We start from the raw sequence: 17,756 nt of genomic DNA, 5'->3' as shown, positions 1-17,756 counted from the left end.
CGCTAGCTTGGCCATTTTCGGGAAGTAGTACTCGGAGAGTACCTGCTTCACGTTTTCTTGGGCAGATCTGTGAGCTCTGTTGTGCTCGACAGTAAGAATTTCTCGCCTTTCATCGACTGCAAAAATGTCCGTTACTCGGTTTTTGCAGTGCCAGAATCTTGTGGCAGGGAATTGTCGGATTAGTTTGTCCTGTATCACTGCGAGCGTATGCAGATCGCAATGAATGGCGTTTACGCCTTTAGGAACTATTATGGTTGCGAGCTCTTCCAGCAATGACTCCTCGTGAGTGAAGTCAATAATATGCCGTCTCTTGTTTCCAAAGAGAACGAAGTTCCGCTTTGACGGAGAGCGTGCTTCCTCCAGAATTATCTGGTTTTGAAAGCAATTGAGGGGCTTGTCCGTGGATTGAATTGTGTGGGTAAGCGACAGCTCACTGTGAATTGTGGCCGCGCTTGAGAATGCCTCTTCTTCTTCTACAACGTTGAGTTGTTGCCTCGAGAGGGCATCTGCAACTAGGTTGGCCTTGCCAGGCATGTAATGGACTTTGGCACCACACTCATCGATGCGTTCTTTCCATCTTTTAATTTTTGTATTCGGATTGGAATCCGATACCGCGTAGGTCAGCGGTAGGTGGTCAGTGTAGATGTTTAAATCTTTGACCCCATAAAGGTAGTGGCGCAGGTTCTCTAGCGCCCAAATTATAGCTAACAGCTCCCTTTCGTTGGTAGCGTAGTTAACTTCTCTGTCCTTTAAGGTCCTAGAGATCATAGTGATGGGGCGTCCCTCTTGTGAAAGCACCGCGCCAATGCCATATGCTGAGGCATCTGTCGTTAGATCAAACGCCTTTTTATAGTCGGGGTATCTGAGGATGACATCCTCAGAGGCCAGGATGCTACGTAGCTTTTCAAAAGCTTGCCGTTGCTGCTCGGTAAATTGTACCTGGATGCTTCTGGATCTGTGTCTGCTGACATTTCCGAGCTCCCCTTTTATAATGCTCGAAATGGGCTTAGCTATTGATGCAAAATCTTTAATAAAGCATCTATAATAGCCAGCCAAGCCCATGAACGATCTTACTTCGAAAACGTTTTTGGGCTCAGGGAATTCTTTAATGGCCCTGACCTTTTCTGGGTCTGTCGTGGTCCCCTCGTTGGTGACTACAAACCCCAAAAATTTTACGCTTTTTTTGAAGAAGACCGATTTTTCCGCCGACACTCTCATGTTAGCGTCGTGTAGGCTCTTTAGAACCCAGTCCACGTGTTGTATGTGGGCGTTTTCGTCCTCTGAGAAGACGATGACATCATCGACATAGACGTAGCAAAATTTGCCAATCTGTTCTCGCAGTACGTCGTCGATGGTTCTTTGGAAGATGCTGGCAGCATTTCTTAACCCGAATGGCAGTCGACGGAACTCGTATTTTCCCCCGTTTACGGAAAAGGAAGTTTTCTCACGGTCACGTTCTGCCAGAATAATTTGGTGGTAGCCGGCCTTTAAATCGAGCGTTGTAAAGTATTTGGCTTTGCCTAAATTCCCTAGTATCATAGGGATAATTGGCATAGGGTAGCGATCCGGTATTGTCCTCTCGTTCAATTTTCGAAAGTCTAATACTAGCCGCATTTTACGGTTTCCAGCCTCGTCGGTGCCCTTTTTGTCTACTACCCATATTGGGTTATTGTAGGGGGATCTCGACTTCTGGATTATGCCGTTTTTTAGAAGGTCTTGGATTTCGCCGTTGACGAAATCTGCCGCTCCCATCGGATACGGATAGGGTCTGGCATAAATGGGCTCCTCATCAACCGTCCTGATGGTGGCTACCACAGATGTGTTGTAAGGTAACGCCTCATTTGGGCTTGCGAAGGCGTTTTTCCTGTCGCTTAGCATTTTTGAAAATGCTTTTCTGACCAAAGGTGGTGCGCTAGAGCAGTCCACCTCAGTGAAATTTACGTTGGGACATGATTGGAACTCTAGCTTTTCCGTCTCGGTGCCCCATCTGAGGTGCCCGGAAGCTAGGTTAAGTGATGCCCCTGCTTGTTTTAGCAGGTCAAGTCCGATGATGGCATCAAAGGAGGACAAATCTGGTAGAATGAAGAACGTAGCCTTCAAGTTAAACATGGAAACAAAGCATTTTTTCGTTATTGTGGTGACGCCATGGATGGAATGTACTGAGAATGGCGAATCTACTGGGCGGACGCCTTTCAACCCCTCGTATGGACGGATGAAATTTTTTGACGCGCCCGTGTCTATTAAAAGCTTCATTTCTACACCTGCTACTCTTCGTCTGATGACGGGTAGCAGGGACTTTCCTCTAAAAAATTTATGACGTCCGAATCGTAATCATTAATAGCGTCGTCGTCAATTTCCTGGGCCGCGCTTGAAGCTGCGGCGGCATATTTGTTCCCAGCATCGCTCGCGCTCTGCGCGACGTGATTAACCCTCTGCCTTTTGTGTGGGGCAGATCGATCGGACCCAGCCGGCTTCCTGTTTTGGTACGCCGGGGCCTGGGATGGCCGAAGCATTTTGGACAGCGATGGGTCGATGTCCATGGGTTCAGGAGCGCCTCCACTGTATGGGGCGGAGTGTACTTGCGCCTTGTGTTGTTTGACGTAGTACGGATTTTTTCCAGCATTTGTTTGTGCATTTGTCTGCGCAGAGGCCTGTCGGTACTCTTGCGCTTTCGGGTGCTGTTTCCTATCTTTATCCTCTTGGCTTTTGGCGAAAGAAGCCGCGAAGGAGTATCTTTCGTGGTTGGATTCCACTTCTTGTGCCAAAGCGAGAGCTGAAGGCATATCTTTCGGTTTTGCCGAGAAAAGGACATCCGTGAGGCTGCGCTTAAGACCCGAGATAAATACTCGGAGTGCGTCATCCCGGAATTTGTCACACAAAACATTTGCCGCCGAGGCTTCGTACGACATGGTAGCTTTGTTGGTGAGCAAGGTGAGTTTTCTCTCGACCTCGTCGTAGTATTGGAGAAGGGTCATATTTCCCTGCCTAAGAGTACCCATTTCCTGCTCGATAACGTGCATCTGCCGCTTATCATTGTACGTGAAATCGAGTCGATTTATAATCGCGTCGAAATTTAGTACAGTGCCAAACGAAGACAGTACGGCATCGGCAGGGCCCCTTATTTTATTCCTAATAATAATAACCGCCTGATAATGGCGCGAGCTATGTTCGTAATTTCTGAAAATGTAATATGCGGCTACTGCCGCTTGTCTCCAGGAGACGTATGCTTCCTGTGCTCCCGAAAATTCGGGGAGGGACTTGACGGCGTCTAGGGGCTCGTCACACTTGATGTCGTCCCTAATTTCTATAGGCTCATATTTTTTTATTTGGGGAGCCTCCGCTTGGGCGGGAGCGATTTGTCTTTCGTTGACCAGTTCGGTCAGACGGTGTATAGCCAGGCGCATTTCGTTTTCTCTGCGCTGGTGTTCGATATTGGCTTCTTGAACAGCATGTTGAACGGCCGCCTGTATGGTGGCCGTCATCTGTTCCATGCTGAAAGCCATGTTCGCGAGTATGGGAGCGCTAGCGTTAACGCTTTTAGGGGTGGAAGATCTGGCCGGCCCTTCGGTCTCCGACTCAGAATCGCTAGAGAGTTGTCTTATGTTTCTATATTGTTGAAACGGATTGCTCATGTGGAGCTGCGGCTATAAAGTCGCCCGAAAGAAAAAATATTTATGTATGAATTATGTGCCGATGGAGGCGATTGGAATGGTTAAGGGGCCGCGGGGGCTGAGCTACCGCTTCAGTTATGTGAGCGGGCTCGTCAAGTCGCGCTACTGCTGTGTCAAGTAGCGGTAAGGCGAGGGGTGCGCGGGGACTGAGCCGCCGCTTATGCAAACAGAGAAAAAAACAACAAAAACAACAAAGTGCCACACTGCATGCGCGGCCGTATCGTGTTCTCGAAAGTGGAGTGGGGAAACAAAACGGAAAAGAAAAATAAATAACCAAAACTGCGCGGCTAATACCAAGAATTCTTGTGTAACAAAAAAGACATATAAAAGCTGAATTAAATACACGCGATTATATGAATTATTTCCGATTGAAATTTAAAATTTTTTGCCAGCGATTTTTTGGTTTTGGTTAGGAATTTTTATTCCGCACTTTTTGTGTTATGTAGAAATATTCATTTATTTATTCACAAAAATAGAAATGCAAACAATATTGGGACAATAATTGGTTTAGATATTTTATAATAGGTAAACAATGTTAATGCCAAACCGTCAGCCAACTAACAAAGATTATTTAAAAAATTTTTTTTTTTTTTTTTTAAATTTTATGGGGCTGCAGTTTTTTTGTTAGCGTAAGGCACAATATTTTACTATTCTTGCCCTTCCTTCTTTTTTTTTATACACACAAAAAAAAAATTCATGCAGACATAGAAAAATGGTGTAAATAAAAGTGCTCACTTACATGGTTCTTTTACGATGGGCGCCAGTAAATATAAATTGATTGGTAGTTAATGTAATGGTGGTTAGTTATCCCTCGCTGCAGTCGATGATGCTGCAGACGCCGGAGGTATTTGTGAGATGATTTCCCCTTGCGGTTGCAGGGGGGGTGTTGCCACTCCTTATAGGCAGTGGTTGAGTTCCCTGGCGGTTGCCGGGGGGGATCCTTCCTGTAACAGGAGTTATGATGGAAGCACTTGCCCCGTTGTCACGGCCCTTGAGGCGCGGTGACCAATTCAACAAATGAATTTACAAATTAACGGCAGTGCCGGAGATTGGTTTTATGCTCTTTATTGTATGAGACTCTGACACAAACTGAAACTTAAAGCTAACAAAAAGTATTTCATAGCGGCCACGCAAATGTGCAGTGCTTGCCGCTATGCATGGGCTTCCGGCCAGACGCTATGTCAGCAGTTTGGCCAGAGCGAACTCTTAAATAATCGGACATTGCCGCTGCTTGGTTAACTTCAGTTAACTTGCTTAATTAAATCACAACCTTCCAAGTCAGCTTGACTATTGCATGTCAATATATACGATATACGAAGGCAGTACGATAAGTACTTAGCCTCACCGCCCGATAGCGTCACTATCGTAGACGTCTACTGTCGAAATTTCAGGCGCGGGTTTTAGAAAAATTGAGAAAAAGCAATATCGGTCTGTGATTTGATTCTTGTTTTTGGAAGGGAAATCGCACCCCGAAATAAAAAAAAACGATTGGATGCTGTGTACGGTGACTCTACTCCTTTGATGGCGACCGTCAAAAATTGGTTTAATGAGTTTTAACGTGGTCGCACGTCGGTTTTTGATGCGCCACGCCCAGGTACCCGGAAAACGGCTACCACAGAGGATAATGTGATAAAAATCCATGATTTTTTATTGGCAGACTGCTGATTTTAGATACGCAATATAGCTGAGATAGTAGGCATGTCAAAAGGCTGCGTGGGGCATATTCCTGCATTAAATTTTTGGCATGAGAGTGCTGTCGGCGCGATGGTGACCACTTCAGATCAGTGTTTGACGCTGTTTAAGCGCAATCCGATGGAGTTTCTAGGTCGTTTCGCGACCGTCTTATTTTTTATTATTTCTTATAACTGCAAGGGTATACCAACTTCTGCTTGCCGAAGCTAACTTCCTTTCTTGTTTATGTTTGACAAAAAAAAGCTAGCTGCTACAGCAAGAACTCCTTTTACAGTCAGACTTCAGCGGTGGTGTGATCGTGCAGTGTGAATGGTGAGAAAAGTTGACCTGGTACACCTCTAGCTCTTGGCTTTGTAGTGTCACTCGACACACGGAGAGTTTTGCCCTTTGAGTGGTCTTTAGTGATTTAATTTTTTTGTGGCACGCCCACTTTTCCAAATGTAATCTAAGGGTGTTTCTACCACTGTGTGAATTATTTCTTTTTAATTAAAGATTTAGGGCCCTTTTTTAGTGCTTAGCGTCTTCTCTTCAATGATTTACATTCGTTGAGTGTCGACAATCGAGGACACAATGTAATCGAAAGTACACACTAAAATACAATCCATAACATAACAGTATGTTCACACTTAATACTATTTAATACTATAGTACTGACGTGTTAATCGATCTAGATGAAGATTATAAATGTACAATGTACAGTCCTGTACCTCGCAACTTTTAAAATCCCTTTATAAGGTAACTGAAACTTATTTATATGTTTATACTAATCAGCTTGATTAATTGGATTAGATAATTTTCCTAACATCGCACTGTGGTTAATATCGTATTTTTCTCAAAAATCTCAAAAAAAATATTTTAAGCATATAGTAAAAAAATTAGCTACATCGGAACACCTATTAACATTCATAGAACATCCTGATACTAAAGCTTGCAAGATCGTCGCGCATCGGGTTATCACATCTACATCAATGCCTGTAATCTTAGATGCCAAACTTGGATTACCAAAAAATTTCCTGGCAGTATTTCCATCTTTTGAAGTTCCTTTTCCTCCGTCTCATGGCTTATCAACAATTACTCCCATTTATACTCGAAATTCCGCTTGGATTCGTTGTTTTCTTTGCAGTACGTTAAGCTTTTATTTTGCGGATCGTGCTTGCCACATTTTTGTTTCTAACTTGTATGAAATGTGCAAAAAATACTCGAAAGAACGTATGGAGGAATGAAGTGGAGATAGGCCGAATTCAAAAAACTTTTTCTTAACTTTTTTTGTAAGATATATTTTTAAATTATTGATTTCGGTGGGCTTTGCATATAAAACATTTCATGGACGACGTGTGGCTTAACGCGTTGCAAACTTTACCACCTACCATAGTAAGTTGCAGACTATGTTTTATGAATTTCTTATTGGAAATTTAAAATTCGGTAGGCATTAGGTTCTCTATTTTATTTTTAATATACGATTCTTCTTCAATGGATAGTGTGGCGGTCTCGTTCTTAAATTGAATTCGTACTGGCTTACAATAGATGTAGATGATGGCCTAGAATTTTTTCATATTATTTTGGAGTTATTTTCACAAATAAGCTGAAGTGGGACGTACGATTTTGCAAAAAGAAATCTATCATTGCTATTACAATTTGAAAACTTTTTGATTATACTCACTTTGCCCAGTACTGTCATCAAACGCCCATTTTCCAGTTAATATTAAAGCGTTCTCCGTGGCATCAAAAAAATGTTCAATCACAGTATTTAGAGCTGTAAAATACCAATAGCTGTATTGTTTAGTAGGCGAAGTGAAGTCTTAAATATCAACAGCTACACTTAACATTTTTATTACTTTAAAACATTGACAAGTACCTCCTGGGGGATCAGCGGGCACAATACTCTGAAAATTAGTATTAATCAAAAATAAACAATAACAAATAATAAATATTCAATTTAATTTCAGTAAAAGAACTTATTAAATAAAATACCTTCAACCTTAAGATCCATTTTAAATAATTGAAATCGGATATAATTTGCGTACCTTTGTCCACTTTAAAGTGCCGATTTTATGTGACGCAAAACCACTTTAACGTCGCTGTGCTGTTAAATTGTACACGTGTTAACGCATTCTATTCTATGTTTACAATTAAAAACAATTTGCCAATGCACAATTTAGACAATATAGAGCTGATTTGCTTACATTTTGACTTAATATTTTTAGATGGATTATTTGATTTTTGGCCTATGGACGCAAACACTGTGCATCGGTGTCACCACTCGTTCTCTTAACCTGTCCGTTTTCTTGAGGGCTACATGTCGCCATTTTTATGTGACCAATATTACGTTCCGCCAAAAATTCACTTAACTCTAATGAAGTAAAAGATCTACCTCTATTAGAGATAATTCTCCGTAGTCTACTATAAAATTCAAAATATTTAAATGAGTCAATTACTACTAATAAATATTTCTTTTTGAATTTATACAAGGCAAGGGCCCTAAATGATCTATGTAAATCGTATCAAATAGAATCGGCGCTTTTTAAAAACTTTGTATAATTCTATTTTAGACTGACTGTGGAAATGAAAAATGTTTTTTTTTAACAATTTTGAATAAACTCATATATTTTCATTCTCATTAAGTTAAACCAATACATACACTTTATATTATTGTAGCACTAATCTGCAGCTAACTGACCTAGTTTTTGATGGGACAACTTAATTAAATCATGTCAAATACTTGATACAAAGTCCTATTCTGGTTCGTATCTTCGTGTTACACAACACCATCTAACCAAACAAAACCTTCTACTGGTCCTTCTGTTAACTCATCTAGTATTTTACTTATAACTTCATCGCGTTCATCCTTTTGTAATAGAAAGTCTATATCATTTGGCATAGCTCCCACCGTGCCATTAGTTGGCACAACCTATTCCACATTTTTTTTTTATAAATTTCCAAATTCCACAAGCCTTGAACTTTCTTAAGCCATTAACTCTGCTACTTCTGACAATTCTACCAATTCTGACGACTCCGAATTCTACTAATTCTGCTTTTTCTAACTCTGAGAACTCTGACGATTTTACTAATTCTGACTTTTCTGACGACTCTGATGATTCTTCTAATTCTAAAGACTCTGACGAATCTTCTAATTCTGACGATTTTTTAACTACACGCGGTTCTTCCATTACCCTTTTTACCTCATGGCTTAAAATTCCGTTTGCCTACTTAAAGCATCAACCTGCGGCATTCTTTCGCCAGGACGGTCTACTAGACAATTCTATAATTTCAGTTATCAGATTCTAACGACCAAAGAGCAATTCGGGCATTTTAAAGGGAATGTGTTCTAAATATAGTCTAAAACGACGAAGAGCATTATTAATAACATGTGTCTCGAGTTCGAAACTATGGTACCTTGATTCGGCTGCTGAATAGTGAAAGACTGGATGCGTTTTTGCATCGTTTTGTTTCTGCATTAAAACTGATCCAAAACCTCAAGAACAGGCGTCAGTATGTAATTCCGTTTTACGATTAGGGAAAGAACTGGCAGAGTTGATAAACGATTTTTTAAGTCCTTAAAAACTTTCATTTTTTCTTCATCCGTCGGGAACGGTCCTGCTTTCTTTAATAGTTCAAAAAAATAGTCGGGCTATACTTGCATAAGACGGAACAAATCTACGAAAATATGAGAACATACTACTAAATACTACTAAATGGTTACCAATTATATCAGCAACAGCTTGTTGATCTGCCACAGTCGCCACTGTCTGCTGCAGTCTTCCCGTCACACGCTTCGGGCAGTTACGGAATCGATGATCCACGCTTTCAACTGTAAAGCAACTATTGAGTGGACGTATGGGCTTGTTGCAATTCATTATCATAAGCCCGGCGACAATTGTGGCAAATACTACGACCAGAGTAAGAATTTGGCAGTGATAAATAGATCTATTAAACGGCGAATCAATTGATCAAGACTTTCGCTAAAATAAAGTGACGTAGTAAAGCCACTTGTGTCGTTTAATCCGCGAAGAATATGCTTAATTAAATCACAACCTTCCAAGTCAGCTTGACTATTGCATGTCAATATATACGATATTCGAAGGCAGTCCGATAAGTACTTAGCCTCACCGCCCGATAGCGTCACTATCGTAGACGGCTACTGTCGAAATTTCAGCCGAATTGGACTGTTTTGTTTTGACTGCGTGTGAAATCGCAGGTTTCGCGGGTTTTAGAAAAATTGAGAAAAAGCAATATCGGTCTGTGATTTGATTCTTGTTTTTGGAAGGGAAATCGCACCCCGAAATAAAAAAAAAACGATTGGATGCTGTGTACGGTGACTCTACTCCTTTGATGGCGACCGTCAAAAATTGGTTTAATGAGTTTCAACGTGGTCGCACGTCGGTTTTTGATGCGCCACCCGGAAATCGGCTACCACAGAGGATAATGTGATAAAAATCCATGATTTTTTCTTGGCAGACTGCTGATTTTAGATACTCAATATAGCTGAGATAGTAGGCATGTCAAAAGGCTGCGTGGGGCATATCCTGCATTAAATTTTTGGCATGAGAGTGCTGTCGGCGCGATGGGTGCCACGTTTGCTCACTTTGGACAACAAACGCAACCGTGAGACCATTTGTTTAAGCGCAATCCGATGGAGTTTCTAGGTCGTTTCGCGACCGTCGACGAAACATGGACCTGGTACATCTCTAGCTCTTGGCTTTGTAGTGTCACTCGACACACGGAGAGTTTGGCCCTTTGAGTGGTCTTTAGTGATTTGATTTTTTTTGTGGCACGCCCACTTTTCCAAATGTAATCTAAGGGTGTTTCTACCACTGTGTGAATTATTTCTTTTTAATTAAAGATTTAGGGCCCTTTTTAGTGCTTAGCGTCTTCTCTTCAATGATTTACATTCGTTGAGTGTCGACAATCGAGGACACAATGTAATCGAAAGTACACACTAAAATACAATCCATAACATAACAGTATGTTCACACTTAATACTATTTAATACTATAGTACTGACGTGTTAATCGATCTAGATGAAGATTATAAATGTACAATGTACAGTCCTGTACCTCGCAACTTTTAAAATCCCTTTATAAGGTAACTGAAACTTATTTATATGTTTATACTAATCAGCTTGATTAATTGGATTAGATAATTTTCCTAACATCGCACTGTGGTTAATATCGTATTGAAATTTTTCTCAAAAATCTCAAAAAAAATATTTTAAGCATATAGTAAAAAAATTAGCTACATCGGAACACCTATTAACATTCATAGAACATCCTGATACTAAAGCTTGCAAGATCGTCGCGCATCGGGTTATCACATCTACATCAATGCCTGTAATCTTAGATGCCAAACTTGGATTACCAAAAAATTTCCTGGCAGTATTTCCATCTTTTGAAGTTCCTTTTCCTCCGTCTCATGGCTTATCAACAATTATTCCCATTTATACTCGAAATTCCGCTTGGATTCGTTGTTTTCTTTGCAGTACGTTAAGCTTTTATTTTGCGGATCGTGCTTGCCACATTTTTGTTTCTAACTTGTATGAAATGTGCAAAAAATACTCGAAAGAACGTATGGAGGAATGAAGTGGAGATAGGCCGAATTCAAAAAACTTTTTCTTAACTTTTTTTGTAAGAAATATTTTTAAATTATTGATTTCGGTGGGCTTTGCATATAAAACATTTCATGGACGACGTGTGGCTTAACGCGTTGCAAACTTTACCATCTACCTTAGTAAGTTGCAGACTATGTTTTATGAATTTCTTATTGGAAATTTAAAATTCGGAAGGCATTAGGTTCTCTATTTTATTTTTAATATACCATTCTTCTTCAATGGATAGTGTGGCGGTCTCCTTCTTAAATTGAATTCGTACTGGCTTACAATAGATGTAGATGATGGCCTAGAATTTTTTCATATTATTTTGGAGTTACTTTCACCAATAAGCTGAAGTGGGATGTACGATTTTGCAAAAAGAAATCTATCATTGTTATTACAATTTGAAAACTTTTGATTGTACTCACTGTGCCCAGTACTGTCATTAAACGCCCATTTTCCAATTAATATTAAAGCGTTCTCCGTGGCATCAAGACAATTTTCAATCACAGTATTTTGAGCTGTAAAATACCAATAGCTGTATTGTTTAGTAGGCGAAGTGAAGTCTTAAATTTAAGAATTTTTTCATAGCTTGGAAATATGCATGAAGAAGTTTCACTACTTATGAATTCACGAATAAGCAAGTATTGGTGTCTCGTTATTCCAGTGTCCATTAGAATCGATAAAACCTTTTCAATATCAGCTTCGGATGACTTCAAGATCGGTGGGAAATCGACTGAGCGCAAAACAAAAACTGCAGACTCATAATGTTTTTCAAGCAGCGCTATCCGACGACGTTTCGTCCTCCTTGAGGACTCAGCAAAATCAACTTTCGGACGTCCACTTTCAGCACTTGAAACTTTGTTTCAGAGGCTCAATTGCAATGCTTTTAATAGCGGTCAGCCAATTGTATTGATATTGAACAATTGAACTTTTGATTCGATTATTTATGTACTTTGCCCAATAAGCAATACTTTTTTTTGTAAATATAAGTAATACAATTGTCAAGATAATCTATATCAACTGCGTAGCCTTTGTTTTCAATACTTTCTAAACTAAACCAATCACATCACGAACGTAAAAGAAACATCACAAAAACAAACGATGAATAGTAGTCTGCGTCGAAAAGTTGACCTTAAAAACGGTAAGAGAGCTTGAGATTATAAATAATTATATACAAATCAGTAAATATCAACAGCTACACTTAACATTTTTATTACCTTAAAACATTGACAAGTACCTCCTGGGGGATCAGGGGGCACAATACTCTGAAAATTAGTATTAATCAAAAATAAACAATAACAAATAATAAATATTCAATTTAATTTCAGTAAAAGAACTTATTAAATAAAATACCTTCAACCTTAAGATCCATTTTAAATAATTGAAATCGGATATAATTTGCGTACCTTTGTCCACTTTAAAGTGCCGATTTTATGTGACGCAAAACCACTTTAACGTCGCTGTGCTGTTAAATTGTACACGTGTTAACGCATTCTATTCTATGTTTACAATTAAAAACAATTTGCCAATGCACAATTTAGACAATATAGAGCTGATTTGCTTACATTTTGACTTAATATTTTTAGATGGATTATTTGATTTTTGGCCTATGGACGCAACCACTGTGCATCGGTGTCTTTCCGTTTCGTTTTCTTGAGGGCCACATGTCGCCATTTTTATGTGACCAATATTACGTTCCGCCAAAAATTCTCTTAACTCTAATGAAGTAAAAGAACTACCTCTATTAGAGATAATTCACCGTAGTCTACTATAAAATTCAAAATATTTACTTAGTATCGCATTACTTCACGTGTACTTATAGAATTTGCAGGGATTAACTTTACAAACTATGTAAATGAGTCAATTACTACTAATAAATATTTCTTTTTGAATTTATACAAGGCAAGGGCCCTAAATGATCTATGTAAATCGTATCAAATAGAATCGGCGCTTTTTAAAAACTATGTATAATTCTATTGTTGACTGACTTTGGGAATGTAAAATGTTTTTTTTAACAATTTCATATATTTTCATTCTCATTAAGTTAAACCAATACATACACTTTATATTATTGTAGCACTAATCTGCAGCTAACTGACCTAGTTTTTGATGGGACAACTTAATTAAATCATGTCAAATACTTGATACAAAGTCCTATTCTGGTTCGTATCTTCGTGTTACACAACACCATCTAACCAAACAAAACCTTTTACTGGTCCTTCTGTTAACTCATCAAGTATTTTACTTATAACTTCATCGCGTTCATCCTTTTGTAATAGAAAGTCTATATCATTTGGCATAGCTCCCAGCGTGCCATTAGTTGGCACAACCTATTCCACATTTTTTTTATAAATTTCCAAATTCCACAAGCCTTGAACTTTCTTAAGCCATTAACTCTGTTACTTCTAACAATTCTACCAATTCTGACGACTCAGAATTCTACTAATTCTGCTTTTTCTAACGACTCTGCGAACTCTGACGATTCTACTAATTCTGACTTTTCTGACGACTCTGATGATTCTTCTAATTCTAAAGACTCTGACGAATCTTCTAATTCTGACGATTTTTTAACTACACGCGGTTCTTCCATTACCCTTTTTACCTCATGGCTTAAAATTCCGTTTGCCTACTTAAAGCATCAACCTGCGGCATTCTTTCGCCAGGACGGTCTACTAGACAATTCTATAATTTCAGTTATCAGATTCTAACGACCAAAGAGCAATTCGGGCATTTTAAAGGGAATGTGTTCTAAATATAGTCTAAAACGACGAAGAGCATTATTAATAACATGTGTCTCGAGTTCGAAACTATGGTACCTTGATTCGGCTGCTGAATAGTGAAAGACTGGATGCGTTTTTGCATCGTTTTGTTTCTGCATTAAAACTGATCCAAAACCTCAAGAACTGGCGTCAGTATGTAATTCCGTTTGACGATTAGGGAAAGAACTGGCAGAGTTGATAAACGATTTTTTAAGTCCTTAAAAACTTTCATTTTTTCTTCATCCGTCGGGAACGGTCCTGCTTTCTTTAATAGTTCAAAAAAATAGTCGGGCTATACTTGCATAAGACGGAACAAATCTACGAAAATATGAGAACATACTACTAAATACTACTAAATGGTTACCAATTATATCAGCAACAGCTTGTTGATCTGCCACAGTCGCCACTGTCTGCTGCAGTCTTCCCGTCACACGCTTCGGGCAGTTACGGAATCGATGATCCACGCTTTCAACTGTAAAGCAACTATTGAGTGGACGTATGGGCTTGTTGCAATTCATTATCATAAGCCCGGCGACAATTGTGGCAAATACTACGACCAGAGTAAGAATTTGGCAGTGATAAATAGATCTATTAAACGGCGAATCAATTGATCAAGACTTTCGCTAAAATAAAGTGACGTAGTAAAGCCACTTGTGTCGTTTAATCCGCGAAGAATATGCTTAATTAAATCACAACCTTCCAAGTCAGCTTGACTATTGCATGTCAATATATACGATATTCGAAGGCAGTCCGATAAGTACTTAGCCTCACCGCCCGATAGCGTCACTATCGTAGACGGCTACTGTCGAAATTTCAGCCGAATTGGACTGTTTTGTTTTGACTGCGTGTGAAATCGCAGGTTTCGCGGGTTTTAGAAAAATTGAGAAAAAGCAATATCGGTCTGTGATTTGATTCTTGTTTTTGGAAGGGAAATCGCACCCCGAAATAAAAAAAAAACGATTGGATGCTGTGTACGGTGACTCTACTCCTTTGATGGCGACCGTCAAAAATTGGTTTAATGAGTTTCAACGTGGTCGCACGTCGGTTTTTGATGCGCCACCCGGAAATCGGCTACCACAGAGGATAATGTGATAAAAATCCATGATTTTTTCTTGGCAGACTGCTGATTTTAGATACTCAATATAGCTGAGATAGTAGGCATGTCAAAAGGCTGCGTGGGGCATATCCTGCATTAAATTTTTGGCATGAGAGTGCTGTCGGCGCGATGGGTGCCACGTTTGCTCACTTTGGACAACAAACGCAACCGTGAGACCATTTGTTTAAGCGCAATCCGATGGAGTTTCTAGGTCGTTTCGCGACCGTCGACGAAACATGGATCCACTGGTACACACCAGAGACCAAGGAACAGTCGAAGCAGTGGACTTCACCCGGCGAACCTGCTCCGAAGAATGCGAAGACTGTCCTATCGGTCGGAGCAACAATCTTTAAAACGTTACAAACGTTGATTATTTCTTATAACTGCAAGGGTATACCAACTTCTGCTTGCCGAAGCTAACTTCCTTTCTTGTTAAATAGTCAGTTTGCTCAGTAAACTTCTGCCATTTTTTCGTAGCCCATCTGGTGGAGAATTTAACTAAGTGGACGTTCTTTCCGTGGTTCTCTTTGCTGGTGGTAGTGCCATGTTTAGGAAGTTCGAATTTAAAAACGGATATGTTTGACAAAAAAAAGCTAGCTGCTACAGCACGAACTCCTTTAACAGTCAGACTTCAGCGGTGGTGTGATCGTGCAGTGTGATTGGTGAGAAAAGTTGACCTGGTACATCTCTAGCTCTTGGCTTTGTAGTGTCACTCGACACACGGAGAGTTTGGCCCTTTGAGTGGTCTTTAGTGATTTGATTTTTTTTGTGGCACGCCCACTTTTCCAAATGTAATCTAAGGGTGTTTCTACCACTGTGTGAATTATTTCTTTTTAATTAAAGATTTAGGGCCCTTTTTAGTGCTTAGCGTCTTCTCTTCAATGATTTACATTCGTTGAGTGTCGACAATCGAGGACACAATGTAATCGAAAGTACACACTAAAATACAATCCATAACATAACAGTATGTTCACACTTAATACTATTTAATACTATAGTACTGACGTGTTAATCGATCTAGATGAAGATTATAAATGTACAATGTACAGTCCTGTACCTCGCAACTTTTAAAATCCCTTTATAAGGTAACTGAAACTTATTTATATGTTTATACTAATCAGCTTGATTAATTGGATTAGATAATTTTCCTAACATCGCACTGTGGTTAATATCGTATTGAAATTTTTCTCAAAAATCTCAAAAAAAATATTTTAAGCATATAGTAAAAAAATTAGCTACATCGGAACACCTATTAACATTCATAGAACATCCTGATACTAAAGCTTGCAAGATCGTCGCGCATCGGGTTATCACATCTACATCAATGCCTGTAATCTTAGATGCCAAACTTGGATTACCAAAAAATTTCCTGGCAGTATTTCCATCTTTTGAAGTTCCTTTTCCTCCGTCTCATGGCTTATCAACAATTATTCCCATTTATACTCGAAATTCCGCTTGGATTCGTTGTTTTCTTTGCAGTACGTTAAGCTTTTATTTTGCGGATCGTGCTTGCCACATTTTTGTTTCTAACTTGTATGAAATGTGCAAAAAATACTCGAAAGAACGTATGGAGGAATGAAGTGGAGATAGGCCGAATTCAAAAAACTTTTTCTTAACTTTTTTTGTAAGAAATATTTTTAAATTATTGATTTCGGTGGGCTTTGCATATAAAACATTTCATGGACGACGTGTGGCTTAACGCGTTGCAAACTTTACCATCTACCTTAGTAAGTTGCAGACTATGTTTTATGAATTTCTTATTGGGAATTTAAAATTCGGAAGGCATTAGGTTCTCTATTTTATTTTTAATATACCATTCTTCTTCAATGGATAGTGTGGCGGTCTCCTTCTTAAATTGAATTCGTACTGGCTTACAATAGATGTAGATGATGGCCTAGAATTTTTTCATATTATTTTGGAGTTACTTGAAGTGGGACGTACGATTTTGCAAAAAGAAATATATCATTGTTATTACAATTTGAAAACTTTTGATTATACTCACTGTGCCCAGTACTGTCATTAAACGCCCATTTTCCAATTAATATTAAAGCGTTCTCCGTGGCATCAAGACAATTTTCAATCACAGTATTTTGAGCTGTAAAATACCAATAGCTGTATTGTTTAGTAGGCGAAGTGAAGTCTTAAATTTAAGAATTTTTTCATAGCTTGGAAATATGCATGAAGAAGTTTCACTACTTATGAATTCACGAATAAGCAAGTATTGGTGTCTCGTTATTCCAGTGTCCATTAGAATCGATAAAACCTTTTCAATATCAGCTTCGGATGACTTCAAGATCGGTGGGAAATCGACTGAGCGCAAAACAAAAACTGCAGACTCATAATGTTTTTCAAGCAGCGCTATCCGACGACGTTTCGTCCTCCTTGAGGACTCAGCAAAATCAACTTTCGGACGTCCACTTTCAGCACTTGAAACTTTGTTTCAGAGGCTCAATTGCAATGCTTTTAATAGCGGTCAGCCAATTGTATTGATATTGAACAATTGAACTTTTGATTCGATTATTTATGTACTTTGCCCAATAAGCAATACTTTTTTTTGTAAATATAAGTAATACAATTGTCAAGATAATCTATATCAACTGCGTAGCCTTTGTTTTCAATACTTTCTAAACTAAACCAATCACATCACGAACGTAAAAGAAACATCACAAAAACAAACGATGAATAGTAGTCTGCGTCGAAAAGTTGACCTTAAAAACGGTAAGAGAGCTTGAGATTATAAATAATTATATACAAATCAGTAAATATCAACAGCTACACTTAACATTTTTATTACCTTAAAACATTGACAAGTACCTCCTGGGAGATCAGGGGGCACAATACTCTTAAAATTAGTATTAATCAAAAATAGGGTCAAATGAGGGCCACATGTCGCCATTTTTATGTGACCAATATTACGTTCCGCCAAAAATTCTCTTAACTCTAATGAAGTA

General features: G+C 38.9%; 1 protein-coding gene and 1 long non-coding RNA gene across 60 annotated transcripts in view; one reads left to right on the top strand and one right to left on the bottom strand.

Moving 5' to 3' along the window:
- The window catches only part of LOC108021871 (protein argonaute-3), a 448,633-nt gene that overhangs the window by 415,216 nt on the left and 15,661 nt on the right, over positions 1–17,756 (top strand). The gene's annotated exons all lie outside the window — the stretch shown is intronic.
- Positions 1–17,756, bottom strand: part of LOC127012048 (uncharacterized) — a 40,867-nt gene that overhangs the window by 20,918 nt on the left and 2,193 nt on the right. Inside the window, exons 1-4 of one of the 12 annotated variants that reach the window (XR_007765496.1) lie at positions 14,074–15,801; positions 7,219–7,246; positions 7,024–7,116; positions 6,928–6,945 (exon numbers count right to left, since the gene is read on the bottom strand). The exons of 1 other annotated variant lie outside the window; for it this stretch is intronic. This is a non-coding gene — a long non-coding RNA (uncharacterized LOC127012048). Of the gene's footprint in view, positions 1–6,927; positions 6,946–7,023; positions 7,117–7,218; positions 7,247–9,063; positions 10,357–14,073; positions 15,802–17,756 lie in introns of those variants that run through there. 10 more of the 12 variants (XR_007765492.1, XR_007765497.1, XR_007765493.1 and 7 more) reach the window with 10 other exon arrangements.

Source organism: Drosophila biarmipes, unplaced genomic scaffold (assembly GCF_025231255.1).
Source record: "Drosophila biarmipes strain raj3 unplaced genomic scaffold, RU_DBia_V1.1 ptg000017l, whole genome shotgun sequence".
NCBI classification, from domain to species: Eukaryota; Metazoa; Arthropoda; class Insecta; order Diptera; family Drosophilidae; genus Drosophila; species Drosophila biarmipes.
Note: the sequence above shows the minus strand (reverse complement) of the source record. Positions and strands in the feature narration are given on the sequence as shown.